Genomic DNA, 25,302 nt, shown 5'->3' with positions numbered 1-25,302 from the left:
AATCTCTTCTTATAGGGGGGGCTGAGATCTTCATCAAAGGTACTAAAAGTAATTTCTTTTTACTAAAAATTGGCATTTAATAAATTTATATTTAATTGGTGGCCTAGAATCTTTTGCTTTGAAGCCACTTGTTTCCAGGACTACTCGCCTTAGGCTCATTCTGTCAAAACTAGAAGGGCATTGCTAGCCAGGCCATTCCGATAGCTTATCATTGATGAAGTCACTCACAGGTTGCCTTAGATACTTGGTCTAATTGTCAGTGCCCAATCAGTGTTACAAGATCAGTGCTCTACAACCTATACGCAGTGCCCACCAATTCATGACCTTTTAGATGTGCCCTCAATAGTGTTCTACGTGACAGTTATGCAATACCCCATGCCTAGTTCAACGTGCGTGACACTAGCCAAACGAGTACACCAAGTAATTGACTAATTTGATTGATGGTCAGTTGAGAGTAGTAGTCCAATGGACAATGCCAACAAATAAACCTAGGGATAGGGGCTAGATTCATCCATTCACGTAGAGCAGGGAGTGAGTGGCATTCGTGTTGGTCAAGGAAGGCCATTCAGGGAAGGCGATTTAGTGCTAGCATTAGGTGCACCCATTCCCCAAACTCCACCATTGTAGCTAAGTTGAAAACATACAGGAAATATTAAGCCTAGTTATTAAGCTATAAGATAATAGGAAAAGATAAACTAATCACATAAACTAGGAAAATAAAGAGGAAACTAATACCACTAATCCACTAAGACAATAAGACAACTAATCCAATAAATCCCACTAATAAAGCTAATAAATCATTATAATGTATGTAATAACAAAGAAAGAGCTAACGGGAATGGTTGACATACTGAGAAATTGAAGACGAAACAAAGAGCTATATTCTGTATAGCTAATTTGTGGGCTATAGTGGATAGTGGAAACAATAGGATAGGAAGGAATCACTAAGCGAACTAAGCACACTAAGCTAAGCTCAATAAGAGATGCAAACTAAGCACACTAAACTAACGAATCTAACAAAAGGATCACTAAGCTAACTAAGCCCTATATGCCTACTAAGCCCACTAAGAGCCAACTAAGGTGTAGATGCACATAGTGAGAGAGAGAGAGAGAGAGAGATAAATAGATAGAGAGATGAGGACTATAGAGTGGTGATGTTGGCGCATAGAACATAGTGCAAGATAGTGTGAACACGTAGAGCGCCAAACACGGTACGGTACGAGGCCAGGGGAGTGAAGCACACCCCACACACTGGGTCATCCGATAGTTGATTTTCTTGTTAGTCATTGCCTATTATAGCAGATTGTGACAAGGATTAGTACACTCAATGATACAACGAATTAGGATTATGCGACAATACATTTTACCACCGGAATAAAGATATTGGGCCCTGTATGTCGTTTACTTACAAGCATATTGAGCCATGTTCACAGCGTACGAGATTGATTGATTGGGAAATGGATATTATCATATATAATGCCAGTAGGCACACCTTGTAAAGAAAGGGAACCTTCATTACATTGATATGCTTATTATTTAAGCCACAACGTTGGGAGCAGGAAAGATGTTTGGGTATTTTAGATTATCATCAACATTTTCGGTCACTATTTTATTTTAGTGAAATCAACTTTTGAAGGGGTCACTTAAAATATGACTCATCATGGCTCCTCAAATGCACTTTTTCTTTAGGAATTTTTCCTTTTCACCAACTCTCTCTATGAGCACCATAAGCATCAGCGATTAACTAGGTAGGGGAGAAAATAAAGGGGACCATCAATCTTGACTATGCTACTATGGTGAAGCCCTATGTGAGTTTGGGTCAGACAGCTTGAGCTAGAATGTTAATAGGACCAGACACCACTATTATTCAACTAGAGTAGAGAGGGAGGAGAGGTACAATACATAAGACCTAAGCTATATGCTAATAGAACCTGACACTAACAACACTAAGATCACTAATAAGAATGCTAATGGAAAATTTTAAGCTATATAATGTCAGCTAACAAAATGACCTATATCACGAGATAGTTGTTCCCATTGGCAACAGGCCACATCACCAATGAAAGCCTGCATTCAACAGTCAATCTCCTTCTTGTTTTCAGCACAACAAAACTAAAGAACAAAAAAATCAAAAATCAAAAGATATCCAGGGACATAAATATTAGCATGTGCGCAAAAGACTAGCATGATATCTACCTCACTCAAATGGAAATCAACCAATTCGTAAGCACATATTTCTCCATCACATCAAAGGAAGGAACCTTGGCATGTCCCAACCCTAATGAGTGATAAACTAACTCATCTTAAAGTGATAATACAACTACTATATCATTCAAGGCAAGCTCTAACCCTTGAGCTATAAGCAATAATACAAAGAAAGATCAAGAAGAAGTAAAATTTGCACTAGATGGGCGAAAAAACAAGGGGCAAGTTAGTAACTCATGCATCCATGAATGCTCCCTCTTCACATCTATGTACTCAAGGTGTGGACACACCCATCAGCTGGTCCCTTTGACCATGGTACTTGGCCATGAAGTCTTATCCCCTCTATTACCATCATTACTATTCACTAACACATTAATTGAAGGGTGAACTACAGAATGGAAACATCTAATACGGTTGACCTTCACCCACCCTTACCTAGAGAGAAAACATATTTGCGAGATCAAGGTTCTGATTTTGGAAGGGGGTCCTTGTTTGAAGTATTAAATTACCCTCAACATTCAAGTTTGTTTCATTTAGATGCACAAATGATCTTTCTCTTAAATGGTTGGTTCCTTTCACTAAAATACATGATGCTCTTATCAGGTGGTTCAACAATCTAGGCCTTGGGCACCTTCTCCATAGGTGCCCAAGCCCTTTAGAGAATTTTAGTGGCACAAATAGGTGAAGCATCAAGACTCTAATGTATCAACTATTTTGCCTCCTAGTAACAGCATTGGATGACACACATCCCAAGCCACCTCCTAAACCCAGGGCATTGGATGACTTTATACCAAATTTTATGATTCTTTAGGATGACACAACTAGACCAAGCATGCCCCCAGGCCGATCTTGACACCAATTTATGGCTGACAGTTGATTCAGAGCCTAGATGAAGATGGTCTCACACTGAGAGACTAAGGAGGGCTAGTTGCACTAGAGAAGCCCTCGAAGTTGTACCAGAGGAGGCCACCTTTAGCAATTGGAGACCACTTTGTCGTGCCCCAACTGGATCTTGGGACCCCATAGGAGGAAATGAGGTGGATTGAGGGACAACCCTCAAATCATGAACTTGACATGCCTTTAGGCAATAAGGTGGATTTGAGGGCCAACCCTCAAATCATGGACTTGACATGCTTCTACACCATCTTGGACACCTCATCACCCTTGGACGTGGAATTTGGAGCTCAAACATTCGATGTCATCAACCCTAGAGAGCTTACAAATCACACGTGTGGGCTAATTAGGGAATATTTGTGAAAATTCTGAAATCTAGAATCCTACTGCAACAACTCATTTAGCTTCTTCTATTTGTTAAATAAACTGAACAAATTATTTACTGTGTTCTACGATAAATATCAAAACTAATACACTACAACCTTCACAAATACAATACTACGAAAGAAAAAATAATGTTGGAAGAATAGATCAAAATACACACAAGTACACAGTTATTTTTGGACCAATGTCCCTGGAAAAACCAACTTGGCAAAATCGGTGCAGCAGCTGAGCGTTTTATTATTATGCAATTGTAAATCTGAGTATAAAACTATGGATGCTCAAATCTAGCAATCCATACAGAGAAACGACTGGTGATCCGACACTGACCTTGGCTCAAGATGAGTTTCTCTCCGCTGCCTTTGTGCAGTCCCTGCGTCAGCCTACGCAACGCTGCGTCTCACAACTCGGACCAGCGTCTCTCTCGCTAACTGATCAATTGTTATCTAGAAGATTGATTCTCCTAGCCTCCAAGCTCCCACTTCAACTTCTAGCACTAAATCACTGCTTCTGCCCAAAAAAATACGGATTCCCCTCTGAAGCACTACACACTGCACTACCTCTTTGTGGCATTCATTGTCAGTCTGCTATGCACTCACTGCCTCTCTGGCCTTACTATCCCTGCCCCTCTCTCACTGCTTTGATTTCACTGAATCACCTTCGGCAATTGAGTGTTGCTACTCTGGAGATCGATTTTCCAGCAAAATCGAATTCCTGGTGTCTCAAGTGTGTTCTCCAACTCCCGTCAAATTTCTTCTTATAATCTCTCGTAGAGGCATCAATGACCAAGATTAAAACATAATTGATGGCTAAGATTAACTAGAACTTGATCCATGTCTTCTTCTAGAAGTTTCTCACCATGACTTAATTAATACCCTTTAATTAATCAATTTTCCTAAGTTTAGACTTAGGAACCATTAAAAATAGGATTAATTATTTTAATTAAGTTGTCTCTAAGTGGAATTTCTATAGAAATTATTTCTCGGTTTTGGAGAATACATGTATTCTAGCCTCTCCACCAAATTTTGTGGCTAGAACACATCTGATGCTACAAAATCTAACACTCCCTCATAGCGAGGAATGTGTTCTAGTGCTGCAACCCACTGAAGCAACACCCTGTCTCTGCACCACCTCCTGTTACGATGTTGATGTCTAGTTGCTCTGCCCATCACTACTGCGCAACTCTGATATGAGTTGCATCTGTGTTGTTGTTGACCCCGCTGAACTGTTGTCAACTACTGCATCTGCACTGCAACTACCTCTCATTTGTTGTCGCTGCAACTGCAACATCTGCCGCTGTGAAGTATCCAACACACTAAACTAATTATGGTCAGTATGATGCATGTGTCACCCGAGTCCTGATTGTTGTTAGACTTTACGCTATCAGTGAGGCCTCTACATTGTTGCTAGACTCTACGCTATCAGTGAAGCCTCTGTGTTGTTGTTGACTCTGCACTATGCCAACTGCACTACTGCCAACTCTACTCTGCGCTACTCAATTTCTAACCGCTACTAGCTACTGCATCTGTCACTCTGGAAGCTAACTACACCAACTTCCATTGATCCATCTTGCTACTGCATGTTATGGGATTCCGTAGCAAGGTATTGATTCAAGAGGTGGACCTCCGCAAGAATCTTGCCCATCTTGTAGCTCTCTGGGGCCACAAAACCAAAATCACCCCACCTCACTCCTGAAGGTATATCGGTGATCATGGAAAACTCTTCCTCCATCTGGAAGACATCTTGTCGATCTTCGTGGATGCAACCTATTGATCCTACTTATCCTCTTTGTCCTTCTTTCTGAGAGGACATTGAGTGTTGTAGTGGCCAAGCTCACCACATTTGAAGCATTTGACATTGAAAAGGTCCTTCTTCCTCCTCCACTACTCCTGCTGCCCCTTTGATGCAAGGGACACATTTTCCTCTTCCTTCACTTGCTTTGTCCCACTGCAATTGTTGCCACTGATGGTGCTCTTCACCAAATCTCACCTCATCTCCTCTTGCTGGAGATCAACCCACATTCGATCCCAATCTGGACTTTTCTTTGCCCAGAATACTCTAAACGAAGACCTGCCATTCTTTGGAAACGCTGTTTAGACCTAATCCTACCAACTCTGTAGGTTGGGACACTAGACCTACTACAAAAATTTGGTCTCAAATACCCTGAAGCCTTGTGAGGAAGGGGTCTATGCGCTCCCCTTTTTGCATCCTTGTGCATCTCAACTTCTCCTCAAGATACATCTTTCGTTGCTTGAAATATCCCTCGTATAGTGTAGCAAGTGCCTCCCACATTTTTCGGGCAATATCTTTGTCAGTTATGTGAGATACTACGTGATCTCGAACCTCATCAAGAATCAGCCTCTTTGCTTTCACCATCTCCTTCTTCTAGATGTTAGTGGATTTGCATCTGCAAGTACAACTACCACGCTATCGATGTAAGTTTTGAGATCATATTCATCTAGAAGACAATCAATTATTTCCTTCCAGATTACGTAGTTGGATGCACCCTCCAACCGATCTTGATCTCTCAACCCTGTTGATGCCATCTCTTTAAAAAAGTCGAATTCCTCCTCTTCTCCTCTACACAACTGCGGACTGGCTCTACACGCTCCTTGATGGAGTGGCAAAATCTTCTCACAACAACTGCTACTTTGCTAGGAAAAATCGAGCTTTTGGGCTAGAAGTTCCTTGAGAAAAGAATTCCCTCAGTGTGTGCTCTTCCTTCCTCCTGATGCTATTTTGCACTAGCAAACTGCTACAAAATAACTACGTCCCAGTTGAAGATCTGCCCTGCAAGGGAAATGTTGTTGCTCCCTCTGCCTCTAGTAATCTTTGATATGGAAATTTTATTCTCTATACTCTCTCAAAGAAATAAACTTTCCTCAAAAACTGACCCTCCTAGCCAAGCGACTACACTGCATTTTAGGGTTTCGAACTGCTGCCTACGCAGAGCTTCAAAATCCCTCTTTCCTTCTGGTATTGAGCTCTCCAGCTTACGATCTATGCTCTAATACCATGTGAAAATTCTAAAATCTAGAATCCTATTGCAGAAACTAATTTAGTTTCTTCAATTTGTTAAATAAACTGAACAAATTATTTATTGTGTTCTACGGTAAATATCAAAACTAAAACACTACAACCTTCACAAATACAATACTGCAGAAGAAGAAATAATGTTGGAAGAATAGATGCACACACAAGTACATAGTGATTTTTGGACCAATGTCCCCGGAAAAACCCAACTTAGGAAACCGATGCAACAACTTAGGGTTTTATTATTATGCAGTAGTAAATCTGAGTACAAAACTATGGATGCTCAAATCTAGCAATCCATATAGAGAAATGACTGACATAAAGTATAGTGAGAAAAATATCACTCCCACTAGCAATCCGACATTTACCTTGGCTCAATATGAGTTTCTATCTGCTGCCTCTGCGCAGTCCCTGCGTCAGCCTACGCAGTGATGCGTCCCAAAACTCAGACCATCATCTCTCTCGCTAACTGATAAATTGTTGTATAGAAGATCGATTCACCTGACCTTCGGGCTCCCACTCCGGCTTCAGGCATTGAATCACTGCTTCTCCCCAGCAAAATACGAATTCCCATCTAAATCACTGCATTGCCTCTCTGTGGCACTCACTGCCTCTCTGCGATGCACTCACCATATTGGAAAATCTCCCTCTGGCCTTACTATCCATATCCTATCTCACTGAGTCACCTCTGGCAACTGCTACTCTGGAGATTGATTTCCCAGCAAAATAAAATTTTTGGTGTCTCAAGTGTGTTCTCAAACCCTCATCAAATTTCTTCTTATAATCTCTCGTTGAGGCATCAACAGCCAAGATTAAAACATAATCGATGGCTAGGATTAACTAAAACTCAATCCATGTCTTTTTTAGAAGATTCTCACCATGACTTAATTAATACCCTTTAATTAATCATTTTTTCTAAGTTTAGACTTAGGAACCATTAAAAAAGGATTAATTATTTTAATTAAGTCTTCTCTAGGTAGAATTTCTAGAAACGATTTCTGGGTTTTGGAGAATACTAGCCTCTCCACCAAATTTCATGGCTAGAACACATTCGATGCTACAAAAACTAACAATGTTCTCATAAAGTTAGTGGGTTGGCTTGTAACCTAAGTACATTGTGGCATCAAACTTGTTTTAGGGGTGTTATTAGGCTAATTAGTAGTCATACTCATATAAATAGAGAGGATGATCATTGCATCTTATCATCATCACTTAATTTAGTGTCTAATGTATGGAACGAATTATTATCTAGGGTTTTTCTATTGTGCCATTTATTATTGAAGATCTATTGTATCGAATCTAGATAATGATATTGAATGCATTACTCTTGTATAAGATGTGAATGGAAATCCCCTTGGTGTATCTTTAAACTAGCAATCCCAAGTGACCTTGCTCCCTCACAAAAGTAATAACTAGGGTTTTGAGTTAAGGCTTCAAAATTCCCTTACTCCTTACCAAGATTCAACAAATTTTTCACTCCCATAAACTCCATCATCCCAAGAGTTAGGCACTGCCCTTGTCCTTGTCACTTGGTTGATTGCATACAAATTTAACCCTAAACTCATTTTCGCTCTCCTTTTTCTAATTTTAGGCCCCCTTAAGGTCAAGTTGCTACCTAGGGATAGTGTGCAACTTGACCGAAAATTGGAATTTTGGCTTGTGGAAGGATTCAACATTGAAAGGAGCCCTAGATTGCCTCAAAATCAACTCCCTTTAGTTGCCAATCCATCCATTCTAAGGTTGAATTATGTTGCCCTAGCAAACTCTAGTTTGCTCTAGGCTTCAACTTGGGGCTTATTTAAGGTTTCTTAGTCCATTTCATAGCTAATATTCATTGTTGGGAAACCTTTTCTTGGCCTTTTGATTCTAGGCTAATCCATTTGGCTTGCTATTTGTCAAGCCCAACATTAATTGAGCCTCAAATTAGCCTTATTAGAGGATGTGAGTTGCCCTTCTATCTTATTGAGCCTTGTCCTTAAGAAGTGTTATCTTCTATCGACATTCTTGTTGTTAGTTTTTGTAGCATTGGATGGTGTTCTAGTCTCAAAAGTTGTCAGAAACGTTAAGAAACACTAGGACTCCATAACCCAGAAAAGGTTTCAGGAAAATCCACCTAGAAATGCCTTAATTAAGTTAATTAATCAGTAATTAATTTTTTCCTAAGTCTAACTTAGGGAAAATGATTAATTAATAGTAATTAATCGAGGAAGGTGATATTTCTCTAGAAACTCTCATAGATCGACTAGGCAATGATCTCAGCCATTGATTAATGTTTAATCTTGGTCGTTGGAGTCCCACAATGAGATTATAAGAAGTCGATAAGTAGATGGAGGAACACACTTGATAACGATTCTGAACCAGGGAAGGGAAGCAAAGACTGAGAGGGGAAAAATGACGGAGTCTAGAGGAAGTTTTCCAGTTTTGGAGAGTAGCTTACAGAGAGGCAGAGATAGCCATAAAGAGGCTGATGCAAGGGTTACGCAGAAGTCTCTAGAGGGAAATTTTATTTTGCTAGAGAGAAGCTCATTTTCAATTGCAGGGCCGAGAAGATTTTCCAGAGTGTCAAAGAAGTAGTTTCTTAGTCAGCAACAAACAAGACAACTTGAGTAGTAGTTTCTCCAGACAGTGCGTATTCCAGTTCCGCACTAGGGTGACCCGAGGTCTACGCAGGCCAGTTTGGACAGATCACCTGGAGCGGGCATTCAAAGCTCGAACTACTTGTGGGGGTGAGGAAAAATCCTCACAATATTTTTGCCAACATTTTTCTTTATAGGATTGCCAAATTCAACATCCAGTTGTACTCGGAATTTCTCACGGCTACTTAATAATAAAAACTCTCAGTCACTGCATCAATTTTCCCACATTGGGTTTTTCCAAGGACTCTTGTCCAAAAATAACAGTGTTATATTTTTGTGTGTGTGCCAAGATTTTCTCAGTTTCTGCAATTTTGTGTGTGTGCACAGCACAATGCACGCGAGTGCAGACAGAAAATTGAGAGTGCAGACACGGGCAAAGGCGAGCAACTCATATTTTCGCAAAGAAGATTCCTAGATTGGGCATAGAGGATTTTGTAGTAGCTACTAGAGAAGAATCAACATCGGGTGGAAAAAAAAGTGCACATAGAGAGAAATTTCTCTAAGAGGGTTTCTAGCCTAGAAATCTAAATTTCCAATTACAGTCGGAAATAGCTGCAAGAATATTTTCTCACTCCAAGGGGAGTGCAAATAGCAAATTCAGTAGTCGAGTAGGAAGAGGAAAATTTGCGTTCTAGTTTCAGAGATGGCCACAGTTGGGCTTAGAGATCAGGATAGGTTGGAGGGAGTCTCCAACTATGTCATTTGGAAGACTAGGATGTCCTTCCTACTAGATGAATTCGACCTAAAGACCTATGCAATGCCAACCGATGTTGATCAACTGAATAAGTACAGGAAAGTGATGGACAAAGCAAAGCAGATGATCCTAGATGGAATCCAGGACCATATAGTCTCACATATATCTGGCAAGAACACTGCTAAGGAAATGTAGGATGCTCTCGCAAGGTTGTTTCATAATCCTTCAGAGCAACTAAAGATATTCCTAAAGGAAAAGTTGAGAAACATCAGGATGCAGAAGGGTGAAGGCATAGATCCCTTTCTCACCAAAATTCAAGAAATCCAAGATTAGTTTGCAACTGTTGGGGAAGCGCCTCAACCTACAGATCTTGTGCGTTTGACCCTAAAAAATGTCTCAGAGGAATGAGAAGTCTTCGTCCAAGGCATTTTGGGATGAGACACATTACCAGGGTGGGACAGGGTATGGTCAGACCTACAACATGAGGAGATGAGGCGAGCTCTAGTAAAGAGATGCATCAGTGGCAGTAGCAACGAGGGTGAGAAGGGTGAGAAGAGGAAGAGAATGTGGGTCTTGCATAAAAGGGTCCCAGTCAGAGACAGGGAGTGAAGAAAAAGGAGGACCTATCTAAGGTCAAGTGCTACAAGTGTAGCGAGTTTGGCCACTACAGTACTTAGTGTCATCAAAGGAAGAAGGAAAAGTAGGGGAAGTAGGACTAGGAAACAACATCCACAGAGATAGACAAGTTGCACTCCATGCTAGAGGAAGACTTAGCCATGTTTACAACTATACCTCTAAGAGTGAGGTGGGGCAATATGGAGTTATAGGCCCAGAGTTTTCGCAAAGATTTGGGTAGGGTCCATGGAGGTGTCTTCCTCATGGATCATTACCTTTCTACACGGACCCACAGTATCCAGTGGCATGATGAATCAGTGTCAGTGATGCAGTCAGATTTCCAAGTGACAATTGCAGACTAGTTACAGTAAAAATTTGAGGACTACAAAGCAGTGTTTACAACAGAGAAGGAGGATCAATAGAAAAGCCAACAACAGTGCATATTCCTCAATGGACAATGCAGAGGCTAGTAGCATTCAGATGCTCAGGAGACAGATACAACATAGAGACAATTGATTCATTATTTCAAATGCTTCTCAATTGCAGTAGTTGCAGTAGCAACAACAACAGTTCAGAGGGAGTTGCAGTGTAGATGCAGAGTTGGTAGCGGTATAGCAGTGTCAGCAACAACACATATGCAGAGTTGTGCAGTGATTGGTGGGCAGTGGTAGGTAGTCACAGTGGCCAGACATCAGCAACTACTGGAGGATGATGCAGAGATAGGGTGTTGGAGAATTTCGGCACTGGAACACCTTCCTCGCTAAGAGGGAGTGTTAGTTTTTGTAGCATCGAATGGTATTTTAGTCTCATCAGATTAAAAATTCCTAACTGAGAAAATTGAGTCCTCCTCAAAATCCTTTGTGTCTTGATCCATTATTGAGATTTGTGAGTTGCATTAAAATCCACCTCGAACTATGCACCAAAATGTATAAGGGAATGACATATAGCAAATCACACATGGAGCTCTTCCCATTGTGCTAGCTCGTTTTCTAGGATAGATAACCCTGACTCCATCACATGCTCAATCCAACTTGAATATCCACTCAAAGGCATAAACTTACTATTGGTCTTCATTGGTGGATCTTATGTTCTAGAAGATTACTCTAATTTTCCTCATGCAAAAAATCTAACCATAAACAAAGATAGGTTTACCATTGCCTGAAGAATGCATATAACAACCAAATATAGGTTATACATTATTATATCACTGCTTACGCAGTGACATCTATGATTGGTTCAAAGCTATTAGTTTTTCTGTACTAGCGCAAATTTTCAAATCTCCATAGTTAACATTAGGCTTTTGGTATAAATTTTTGTGTGATGTCAGCGCGATGCCACATCCCCAGCTCTGGAATTCAAGGGTCGACATCACCCTACCATGCACGTTAGATTGAATTTGACAGTGTAGGTACAAGGAAGGGCGATCCTTCGTATAACTGGAAGCTAAGTTGGGATGCTTTGAGATCTAGTTGTGTTAATTTCGTTTTAAAAGTGTTAGTGGAGAATTTATTATTATGGTTGATGGATCACCGAGAAGCGGATTTAGCTATTTTTGTTGTTCAAAGTGGTTGTATTATTATTTTTTTCTTAGTGTTGTGGCACTCATTAAGGTTGGATTTGTTGTTTCTTGCTTTACATCTCGTTGTCAGGTTTTCCTTGTTACGAGGTGATTTTTTTTTTTGCTTTTTGGTTTTTCTTTTTTCTTTTGTTGTTTATACTTCGGTGGGTGTGAGAAATAAGCTTTTTGTGCGGAATGTTGAAGTTGTTGGCTATGTGGTAGGATGCAAGTTTTCCAACTTCCTCGATGACAATTTGACAGGTGAATGTGTGAACATTATTTTCTGGTTTAATGATCATGGTGCATAATTTGGAGTTCTAATGGTTCGTTGTTTTACATAATTCGCAGGTGAGGCTTTCGAATTTAGAGCATAAGAGTTGTTTGGGTGAGCAGATTGTTGGATTCTAGCAACGGAAACCTAGTAAGTTTTTTGAGTCCTCTCTATCATAAAAGTCTCATTTAGTGGCTCAGAAGTGTTAAATACATTTCCATCTCAAGTTTCTATGGTTTGGATGCAATGTTGTAGGAATAAACCAGTATTGACTAACCAAAGCTAGGTCGCAAGTTGGCCTATTTTTGCATTTGTGGAAGTTATGTGGGCAAGGTGTTGAACCCAATTCCATATGTTCTAGTTTTAAATTGTCTGCCGATCGGATTCCATGATTTTCTATAGCGGTTACGATGAAGATTTCCCAGAATTTAGTTTCAAACATGTGAAGTTGGGAGTGTAGAGATCTTTGTATTTTCAGAAGGATTGTCAGCAAGGTGGTGGCTCTTACCGCACATCATGTCGTTTAGATAGTCAGGGAGGTTGAAGTTATATTGGCATAAACAACTAGCTTGGGAAGAAGATAAGTCTGACCTCAGTCGGGCATGACGCTTTGTGATGTTGGAAGTTGATGCATGTTTGCGTTTTAGCAAACTCGTTTATGTGAGTTTTTTTATATACTTTCTACGTTATAGACTCATGTATGCGAGTTTTTATAGGGGAATCTATCTCCATTTCATTTTTTTATTTTTCTTTGGAATCAGAGGAAACTCGTAGTTGAGGGCATGCAATTAGTGTGTTTTTGGAGAAGATTCATAGAAAGGGCTGAGCTCCGAGCCAGCTTGGCAAAGGTTGAGGTTCAAGCAATCTTGAATTTGTAACTGACATTTAAGTTTAGTTGTGTAATGTATGAACCATATTCAGATTATTTTATTCTTTAGACAAGGGTTGGCGAGTTCATATATTTTAAGCATGATAATCTTAATTTTCTTTTAATTTGTAGGTATTTTTTGGAGTTGTTATCTTAAACTTTTAGATAGGAAGAATAATAATTTTTCTGTAAAATTGCTTTAAGTAAATGTTTTATAAAAATATTAATTTTTTGAATTTGTTTGTTTGTTGATAGAAGAATAGGGTATTTTAAATTACATTTATTGAATAATATTTTATATAAAAAAACAAAATAATAAATTGTAGACGCATATGTTAGTTTTGTGGGGTTTCGTAGAAGCAAGTTGGAGGTCATACTGAGTATGAGGTCGGAGGTGGTTGTTGTAAACACGCGTAACTATATGCATATATTTCTTTTGTGGCTCCTACTGAAAGCAAGTTGAAGGTCGACTCTTACTATGAGATTGAAGGTCGGCATTGTCGTTTTAATGGTCTCTCTAAACACTCCAGACTATTGACACTCCCCGACCAATTCGACTCAAAATCTAGGTTCACTGTTGTTATTATTATTATTTCTTATAAACTACTTAAATGGTCATGATGAAGTTTATCATGAGTTAATATGTTATAAATTAAATGTTAAATGTCTTATAAAAATAATTTGTTGAGTTTGTTTCTTTATTGGTAAAAGAATAAAGTATTTTAAATTACATTTATTAAATAATTTGTTATGTGAAAAAAAAAACTATATATACATATTTTTGTTTCGTGGGCCTTTGTAGAAGCAAGTAGGAAGTCGGGCTAACCATAAGGTTACACATAACTATATGCACATATTTCTTTTGTGGCTCCTACTGAAAGCAAGTTGGTGGTTGGTCCCAACTATGAGATCAGAGGTAGGCATTGTGGTTTGAATGGTCTCTCTAGACACTCCCGACTATTGACACTCCCTGGCCAATTCAGCGCCTAGTTCAATATTTGATTTTTTTCTTTAGAGAATGGGATGACTGGTTCCCATATTTTAAACATTTTTTTAATAAGTATAATCTATTTAATTTATGTTTTTATTGATTAAAAAAATGTTTTAGATTAATTTTATCAAATAATATGTAATATGAAAGAAATAAAATATGAAATTATAAAGAGGCCAATTATACATATATGTTTCTTTTGTGGGCCCTACCAGAAGAAAGTCAATGTTTAGGGTGGTTATGCGATCAGAGGTCGACATTGTGTTTTGAATGGTGCCATGACATTCTGCCACTAATTGGCCTTCTTATAAACGCGACTAACTATGTGTACATATTTATTTTGTGGTCCCAACTGAAAGCAAATCGAAAGACGGGTCCGACTATGAGGTCGAAAGTCAGACTTGTGGTTTGAATGTCTCTTTGGACACTCCTGACTGTTGACAGTCCCCGACCAAATTGGCTCTATATACAATACTACATGGAAGCATTCTATGTCGATGTTGTTTTAAATTTGAAATTTATTTATTTAAATTACAATTTTAGAGAATGGATTCTAAAATATTAAGTATATTGAGATACTTAATCTATATATATATATATATATATATATATATATATATTACATTTTTATAATTTTATATTTAAATAATATGTTATGTGAAAAAAAAAAATTATAGACACGTATGTTTGTTTTGTGGGCCTTTATAGAAGAAAGTCGGAGGTCAAACTGACTATGAGGTTACAGATAACTATATGCACATATTTCCTTTGTGTCTCGTACTAAAAGCAAGTCAGAAGCGGGTCCCGACTATGAGATCAAAAGTTAGTATTGTGGTTTGAATGGTCTCTCTAGACATTGCCAACCACTGATATGTCTCCGCCAATTCGGCTACATCTGCAATATTTTATTTTTTTCTTTAGAGAATGGGATAATGGGTTCACATCTTTTAAACATTTTATCTTGTAAGTATAATTTATTTAATTTATGTTTTTGTTGATGTAAAAAACAGTTTAAACTAATTTTATCAAATAATATAAAATGATAAATTATAAAAAAGTCAATTATAGATATATGTTTCTTTTGTGGGCCCTGCCACAAGAAAGTCGGTGGTTGGGTTGGCTATGAGATTTGAGGTCGGCATTTTGTTTTGCATTGTGCTATAAACACAGCGAACTGTATGTACATATGTTTTGTGGTCCCTACTAAAGGCAAGTGGAAAGACAGGTTCGTCTGTGAGGTCAGAAGTCGGATTTGTCATTTGAGTGGTCTCTCTAGACACTCCCGACTATTGATAGTGCTGGACCAAATTGGCTCAATCTACAATACATGGAAACATTTTAAATCAATTTTGTTTTAAGTTTGGAAATTATTTATTTAAAATACAATTTTAGAAAATGGATTCTAATATTGTCTTTTAGATATAAATTGATAAAATTATATATATATATATATATATATATATATATATAGTTTAACAGATTAAATCTAAAATACAACTTTGTAGTATATCTAACTTTTTCTCTATAGTACATTTTGTATCAAGATCTTCTTTACTTTTGTTTATTGAGCATGTTCTTTTTGTTTTTTTTTTATTTTTTTGTTTTTTAGTCCTAATTATTTTTAATTGTGACAAAAGACTAAATTATTAAGTTTTATTGGTTTTACTTAAAATTGTAGATGGTTGCAAAATGAATTAAAGTTTCAATGAGTATTTTGATTATTTTGACTCATTGTAAAGTAGAGGCGATTTTGTTTTAAGTCATGTGAATATGAATTTAAATTTTATTTAAATTTATTCATATATTTTGTAAATTAAGTAATTAATTAAATTTAAAATTAACTATATTTATGCTATTATATATATATATATATATATATATATATATATATATTGAAATTTCAATAATGTTATTCTTTTAATTGTTTACATAATGCTAAAATGCTTTATTATCAAACTTTATTGTATTTATATATAAATATATAGAGTATTAAGTTATTATATTAAGTTGTTTTATATTTGCTTATTTTAAATTTCATGGATGTTAAAATTTCTTATTTAACTAGTATTACTGGACATCAATGTGATGTTGTGTCATTTATAGCGGGTTTAACGACATGTAAATAAACTTGAAAATTGCAATTTAATAGTTAATAAATACATTGTTTTGTATTATATATTATTATTATTATTAAGTGATGTATAGTTAGAAACATGTTATTATTTTTATTAATGATTTTCTGTAAGTCATGATGCATTGCTTGATATTCAATGAACATATGTTATTGGTAAAAAAACATAAAATAAAAAAATTGAATTGAGCAATAAAATTATGGAATCATGGATATAAATTGCTAATATACATTATTCTTTCTAATATACAAATTGGTAATTGGTTTAATGTGTTTGACGGGCCTTTGAAATATGTATTTTTAGGATTTGATCAAATATTGTTATTTTTAGCTGAGAAATATTTGTTTCTATATGTGCTTTTTATTTTATAGGTATGGGATTGTAGCGTTTAGGATGTTCTGATCATAAATGTAATTTTGAATTGTCTTTGAATTTTAAAGTGCTAATTATTTTTATTTAGATGGAGCAATATCCAAAACTTGATAGATTTTTTAGAAATTTTAAATGAAATTTATTGTTGTCCATTAATTTGGGATTAAATTACATGTTATCGATGGCTAGATTGCAAGTTAGTATTTTAAATGATTCTTTGAATTATGGAATAATATTATTGTTGTATGTAGCAATTATGTGTTTTTTTCTTTTTTCAAAACAAATGAAAACTAGGAGGAATTAAATAATATTACAACCTTTGTTATTTGTAATTGTGGTGTTTAATAGTATTTAATGTCTGAACACTTAAAGACAACTATAGGGATCTTCAAGTACCTTTAGATACTTATATTTTACTTTTTTGAGCAATTGACATTTGGTTTGATTTGAAGTACAATGTCTAATCATTATTTGACTTGATGGTATACTGGATTCTTGTGATGTCTGCTAGTTTGGGTGGAATGTGTTATAAAACAATGCTATGAAATTGTGAATGATTTTGAGTCATGGAATGTGTAGTTGTAGAATTGTCAAAGTTGTTGCAAGAACTCATAAAAGAGGAGTCTGATAATCAGAAATTGCATTCTGCAAATAAATTAGAGAAAAGGAAAAACAATGAGTGGTTTGAATGCAATTTTAGCAGGTAGATTAGTTGCAGTTTGAGTTGGTGCAAATGTTTATGTTGTTGGATCCAATATCTTTGTTCAAATTCAGAGGAAAATGAATGATTGTCAAAGGGAAACATGCAAGATTTTTGTTTTATGTGATTTAGATGTTAAATTTGTTGATTCGCTATGTCTCAAGTGAGAGAATTCCTACAGATTGTAATGCTAAAATCATGAGATATTACATGCATCTCTAGATCTTATAGTCATTTTTTTGTGTATATCTACTTGGAATCTGAATTCCAAGATGAGTGGCTATGGAAGCTTTAATTATTGCATTTCTGGAGAATTCTTGCGCAATATGTTTTTTTTTTTTTCAATTTGACACATTTACTAAAGTACATGTCCAATTTAATGTTGTTATAGAACTATTATTAATATAGAGTGATGTTTTTTATTTGTAATTACTCTAGCCATGTGTGGGTAGAATGTTATTTGTTATTTGTGGTATAGTAGATAACGGTTTCAATGTCTAGTGAACAGTGTGGTACAAATTTATCCTCCCCACCTTGGTTTGCATTTTAGTGTAGTTATAGTTCTATGATTGCAATTGAGAAATGGTTTCTTATTTGTTATCTTAAATTAGAGTTGTTTATTATAGAAAGCTATATTGTAATTTGTTTTTCAAGCTAATAATGGGATTCTATTTGATTTATACATTTTGAAACAAATTTATTGTTATTCTAAAAAATTCTTTATGAAAGTTTGGAAATTAAATATTGTGTTTTAAAATTTGTTAAAATGGTAATAATTCTTTTGTTACTATTATTTTAAATTTCATAAATGTCTGTAGTTTTAAATTATGTTTCAATTGCAAAAAAAATGCAATCTTTGAGATTCCTTATCACATTTTCATTCACTCTTTAGTTACAATGCTATGTACTCATTTTCATAGTATTGTGAAATAAAAAAACAGGGAGAGAAGATAATCAAAAATACAATGTAGACTAGATAATACATGAGGTCTAAAAATTTCGTAGTATCATGTGTGTTGATTGGACATTCAATGCAATCCATGCTCTTAATGCTACAAATCATTGTCACATTTGGTCAATTTATCAATTTGTCTCAATATACATTACGGAAATAAGTAATAGTTTTGCATTGAAAATGATCAAAATTGCAAGAAATTGATCAGAAGTTATCTAGATTCAATCTACATAGATTAGAGCATTTATTCTATTATCATGGTGACTATTTATTTGCCTCATTTATTTATTTTTCTTCACTTTCACTATAGTTAAGTTGAAATACGACATGAAATTGTAAACCACTTTCGACTTTGCTTATCTCATGGACATGATGTTCCTTTGCATTCATTTCATACATAATTGATGCCTGAATACATTCAATACCTTCATCATGTTAATTATTTTGCAATGTACTTGAAAGTATTGTGTACACCTTCTTTTATTTATGCTCAAACTACAATTATCTTATGGGGGGGATTCATTTTGTATCAAATGGTTCTTCAACTTCTTGTCAGTTTTGTTCAATGTTTGTCTATTACAAATGGCCAAGCATATCTATATTTCAATTCAGACATTTATGGCTATCTATATAATATTTTGCTACATAGTCAAAATCCTACATGTGGACATTTTGAACCACTGATGCTACATGACATAGTAGATAGTGTAGCTTTAGTAGGTAGAATGATTGGCCCATGAAATTTTCCCATACCAATTCTCACATGGACAATTTGACACATTGTCAATTAAGCAAATGTTGTTTGAACAAGGTTTCATGGTCTATTGAAAAATTTTCAATGGTTGTGATGACTCTTTATTTGAGTCTATTTGCACATTTGCACGATTATTTGATACATCTGATATCAGAAAAACAATTGCACAATCTTTTTTACATTTGTTTCATTTGCAACAATGATAAAGCTATGAATTGCTTACAACAACACCTGAGTAATAAAAACGTTGAACAAGAGCAAATTACCAATGATTGGAAAGCTTATATTATAAATTATCAATGATTGGAAAGCTTATATTATAAATTTATCAATGCTTATCAATGCTATATGCATATGGACATATAGAGGAAAAATGTTTTGCAATACAATGATTGTGAACTCCTTGAGGTTAACATATATATCTGGAATATAGAAAGAAAAGATATTTCCTTGGGATTCTATTCATCAAAAAAATTTCTCCAAAGTCATGTACCAATATCTTCAACACATGCACATTTCTGTGCAATTTTGAAATTCCATAATGTTGAGAATATTAGTAACATTGACAATCCATTACACATGCTTAAAGGAATCTCAGAAAGAGATAATTGCAAGCCGAATTCAAGTGTACCTTGTAGATATCCTATTAACAAAGAATCTAGGTTTACTAGATGGTCTACTCAATTGAAACATTTGTCAATTGATAACATAGTATCAAGAAAAAAGTTTTTTTTTTGTAGTATCAAAGGATTCCACATTATCAAGTGAGGTCAATGATCCTTTTTCAATGGAGACACAAAATAACAAAGAAGTATCCACTTCTTTTTCCAATGCCTATAGTAAGTTGTACACTCACTCACATTAATTGTAATATGTAATACAAGCAGAAGGTGATGTAATACAAGAAGCACAAAAGCAACATATAAATTCAAATAAAGCAATTATGGCATATTTGCAATCAATCCAAGACACACCTACATATGCATTTTATTTGTGATATATTGTCCTTTGGATAGATTATCTACTATTTGTTATCTAGTGCTTACTTCAAACTTCAAAACCATTAAATTCAATGAACAAATATGCAAATCTTGTAAAATGCAATACTTAATGAAAGAAGTCCCTACATTTGCATCACCTCTTTATATTCGATGAAAAAAAAAATTAAAAAAAAATTGATGTTCGTTGCACAAAAGACATATTTGGAAGAGAGGTTAGTGGCACCTAAGATGGATTTTGCATAAATAATACAAGTTTTCTACAAAACATCACAAATTGGATTAACAAGAACAATCATAAATGTTCCTTCTAGTCTAGATGGAATTGAGAGAGCATTACCTAGAGAAATTGATGCCACTATGACAAGAGAAATTATGCTAAAAAGAAACCTGGAATACAAGAGTGCATATCTATCTCAAAATATTTGACCCAAGAAAGTGATGTGTTCATTACATGACTTGTGCAACACATCTATATACAAAAGCAAACAAATAGAACTTAACTATGAATGGAAATAACATTTTGATTGAAATAGAAAAGATCATTAGAATGATAGTCCAAAAATGAAGGAACTAGACTCACCTTATACATTCATAGACCCACCTTATCCACGATATTGATACAAGAATAATATAGATTGTGCCTCCTGAAAGAGTTTGTCCCCTAGGAATTTTTCATGACAAATTCTCTAAAGAACTGAACTTCCAAACATTGTTCTTTGGATCAAGTTGCCCTACTGATGTTATCAAATTATTTGAAAAACAAAAGTTCTAATAATTGTATTTGTTGATAAAGTTTCATATATTGCACATGGTGTTATATTCCACTCAACGTTGCATTTTCCACTTTCATCATGTCACATGGTGCTATTGGCTTCTAACACACTCCATGTATTGAGAAAAGAATATGAACACCATAAATTTCCATTGATAGATGAGTCTTCATTAATCTGGTCTCAATTGCTTTATAGCATTGACAAGCGACTCAACAAAATTATATATACTCCAGCTTGCCCTTTTGGGAGCCTTGACATAATATTTTAGAGTAAGCTTGTACGTGATTGTTGGATATTTGAACAACCACATCTTAAAGGAACCAGTGCTCTTTACAATTTTTGGAAAGAAAATGTGAAAACTTATGAACTAAAACATGTAATGTGACAAGACAATAGAAAATTTGTATCCATCTTAAACAAAATCAGAACATGTTCACATACTGGTGTTGATATTGCATTCTTCAATAAGCATTGTTATATATGAGGACGAAATGATCCAACTTTTCCATACCTAATTATTTAAACAAGAATGTAAATGAACATAATGAAAGAATGTTGTCTCTCATCAACAAAGAATCAATTATACTAAATGCATATGATAGAACAATTGACTCAACAAATATAAATCGCAATAAACATATGAAACTGCAATTTCCATCTTCTATTGTGTTGGAAGAAAATAGACTTGTTGAACTAATTGGCGAAAATTACAATATTTAGGGTAACTTGGTTAATGGTGTCAAAGGAATTCTCAGAGCATCAACAACATTTGAAAATGGTGGAAGTTTTATCAAATTTGTTGATCTAGTTGTTGACACTATTCAATGGGAAAAATGGTGAATTCGTACAAAGATGGAACAAGTTTTGTGTGGACACTTATTACTAGGGTTTGTAGGAATAATGAATCAAACAAAAAAATTGGTTTACAAGAGAACAATTTCCTATCCAAATGGCATGTGCCTTAACTATACATTTATCACACTGGTTAACAATTGACAAATCTACCTTTGACCCAAAAGGAGTTAGGAAACATGGACTTGTTTATACTACATTTTCTCATGTCAAAGATATTAATTATTGTATTTATTAAACAAATTGGAACATAGTAATTTTTCTCTCAATGAAAAAGTTGCTATTGAGCTAAATAGACTTAGACAAAATGTTTGGTATGAGCTTGAATATAGCATATATCAAAATAAAACACTTGACGATTTGACAGTATCTTCATTGAACACTCATAATTTGTCCTTGCATTTTAAATATATCATTGCTATTTATGATATAATGAGTGCTCAATTTTTTTTGTTTCCAAGAAACAAAAGCAAAAGCATCTCTATTGAATCCATTATTGTCTAGCAAATATGACTACTTACATTTATACCATTTACATGGAATTATCAACTAATATATAATAAGTATTGTGGTTGAGAATCATATCACTTATACAAAAGACGAATTTGAATCAACAATTGCAAGATTCCACGTTGAAAAATAACCCAATATAGTTGCAAATCTATATACTGCACCAAATGCAAAAATTGAAGAGAATTAATTTCATCAAACTCATTTTAAAGCACGCATGGAACAACTAGCCAATAGTGCTTGTTGGTGATTTCAATAAGGACATGTTGCAAACTAGCCATTTAAAAAAGAAATAATAATAATAATAATAATAATCAAAACATTGACTTCAATAACGATACAAAAAAAAAATCATCAATTTCAACATTCCTTGTTGAAAAATAACCCAATATAGTTGCAAATCTATATACTGCACCAAATGCAAAAATTGAAATAATGATTTCAATCTTGATAAATAAAATAAAAAAAACGACAATTGACTTCAATCTTGATACAAAAAAATGGCAATTGACTATAGCTCAATGCTAGATCACTTTTGGACAAAATTTTCAGCTACGGTTGTTTCTTTTCATGTCTGTGATGCTTATTGCCTTTGTTGTCACCTTGAGTCATTTTTCCAATGTTTGTACTCTAGAATTTCATTGTTGACTTGTCACAATATTTGCCACATTTGAAAACATGCACCTTTGACATATGCCTTGATTTGAAAATATTGAAAAACAAAGAAATTCTACACAACGAAAAACAAGGAAACAACGAAAACATGCAAATATCAAATTTCGGCAAGTCTTTAAACGATTAACGTAAATTTGTTTTATTTCCCTTGTATAACAATAAATTTTAATGCAATGCTTGGTATGCAATCTATGCATTTTAGTTTCCACTTTGTTTCAATTTGCTCCATATGTTGAATAGTATTATTTGCTTTAGATTTTAGTTCATATTTCATTATTTCTTGTGTGACTGCTTTTTTGATACAAAAATTACAAAAATATAAAAAATAAAAATAAAAAACAGTGCCCATGGTAATTATTAATAACACATTTCCAAAAGTGAACTATATGTATATTTTCCAATGAAATACATAAAACATTCTCTTTATTGTGACTTATGCACATTTACTACATAGCCACGAACTAATGGCTAACAGTACTATAAAAACATAATTCATGCATATATAATTTATTATTGTAGCGTATACATTGTTTTAAATGTTCTTTGTACAATTGTCACTTACTTGATGCTTTGCATTTTCATTTTCTAGCAATGATTGTTTCAGTCATTTGGAACAATATCATGGAAACATCTAGCTCTAGCAAAACAAATATTGGAAGAACAAATGGTGGAAAACGAGAATCCGAAAAGGTTAGCTTTGTGCTGCATTAAATGTTTTTATAGTCAAATGACTTATTTACATTAAATCAATGTCAATGTTTTTTGAAGCATGTTGTTTTGATTTTGCATATAAGCAGAGAAAAAACAATGGAAGTAATATCCTCATTAATCATTGAAATATGCTCAAGATCATATGCAAAAAAAATTGAAGACGATGTATTGGTTATTTATGGGCCAGCACAAACTAAAATTCTTAACTCTCCTGCAAAGGCGAAGTTACTCCACACTGATTTGGTTGATAGCCACGACCAACTAGCTATCACAGTGAACATGGGCAATAATTTTATAGATCATTTCAAAAACATATTTAGTGTTGGAAATAATGTTCAAATTACAGATTTTACAATAAGAAAAGGGGTATTTATGAACGAGGAGACACAAAGTGTTGGATAGTGTTATAGGACAAAACCATAGTTGAATCAATTACACAGGTTTGTAAAAAACACAAACTGGATCTAGATACAACAATACACAGTCTCATTGTTTCAACTGATGCATATGCAGTTGGGTCAATAGGAGAAATAGTAGTAGGCTACCACCAAAATAACAAGAAACTGGAACTCAATATAAAATATGGTGAAGTTGTGGAGGATAATGCAATTGTAAGTCTGTTTCTAGAATAACTATACTTGCAAATTGAAAAAAAAAAACTAATAGTTTCTTTGAAACTATGTTATTGTATCTTTGTTTTGCATTGTTATCAAGGTAGCAATTATCTCATTATTCTTTTTGTGTAGATTGTCTAACCAAAAATGTGTTGCCTGGTTTATTGCAGTTGTTATTGAACAATAATCATAGAGAACATTTTTTCAAAATACAATATGAATTGGCATCAAAGATGAGTCCACTCTATTTGTTCAAAAACATTGTCAGAAATGATGTGAAAGGGAGTCAACAATTACGCTATGGATCAACAACTTTTCTTGAGCCATTGAATGATGAATGTGCAAAACCGCATTTATTTCCTTTTGTAATGTCAAGAGCACAGGTATATTTACCAATAGATATTTTGTTCAAGTAACAATAGTTTTAGTTTGATGTGTAAAATCTTGGATTTTGATAATACATATTGGTTCTAACAATTCAATTTTTCCTCGTGGCAAAAATAAATATAAAAAAACACATATCCAAGGAGTGTTGAGAGCCATAAATGTATTCTCTCCTCCTTTTCAGCGAATTTGCGATAAATGCAAACAACTTGTCCATCATGTTGGAAATAACACTGGGGGGGGGGGTGAATCAGTCTTTACAATTCAATATTTTTTTCATTTCATAATCTGATTTATATATGCTAGTTCAGTGAAGTGAACTCACATGTGCACGCAGCTGTTATGAAAGAAACCAACGTATATCTAGTGAACTTATGATTCAGTTAATTCATCATGTGTTCATTTTTAATCAATGCATTAGTACTTTATTTAACAGTGGCTATGTGCAGTAATAACAAAATAAACCATCACACATAAGTAACACACATGAACACCAAGATTTAAGGTGGAAACCCAATGCGAGAGAAAAACCACTTGTTGCTATCATCTCTATCTTCTTTTTAATATAAACAAAATCTGTTTACAATCTTGTATTGGTGCAAACTCATACCAGTACACAGACACCCACCTGCAGAAGGCTACAACCTTCTCTCGTTCTCCATCTTCTACTAGAAGGGAGCTACAACCCCCTAACTCTTGTACTAGCCGATATGTTTACTAATA

The 25,302-nt window shown here is 34.8% G+C and overlaps 1 long non-coding RNA gene across 2 annotated transcripts in view; it reads left to right on the top strand.

The window, feature by feature from the left end:
• LOC149216736 (uncharacterized) overlaps window positions 1-24,586 on the top strand; it is a 276,479-nt gene extending 251,893 nt beyond the window's left edge. Inside the window, exons 8-9 of one of the 2 annotated variants that reach the window (XR_016250591.1) lie at window positions 23,460-23,560; window positions 24,366-24,586. This is a non-coding gene — a long non-coding RNA (uncharacterized LOC149216736). The remainder of the gene's footprint in view (window positions 1-23,459; window positions 23,561-24,365) is intronic. The other variant, XR_016250592.1, reaches the window with a different exon arrangement.
• Window positions 24,587-25,302: the final 716 nt, after the last annotated feature.

This window comes from Pinus tabuliformis, chromosome 1_1, assembly GCF_031772625.1.
Source record: "Pinus tabuliformis cultivar Carrire ecotype Pingquan chromosome 1_1, CPIR1, whole genome shotgun sequence".
NCBI classification, from domain to species: Eukaryota; Viridiplantae; Streptophyta; class Pinopsida; order Pinales; family Pinaceae; genus Pinus; species Pinus tabuliformis.
The sequence above is the reverse complement of the archived record's forward strand: the minus strand, read 5'-3'. Positions and strand labels throughout refer to the sequence as shown.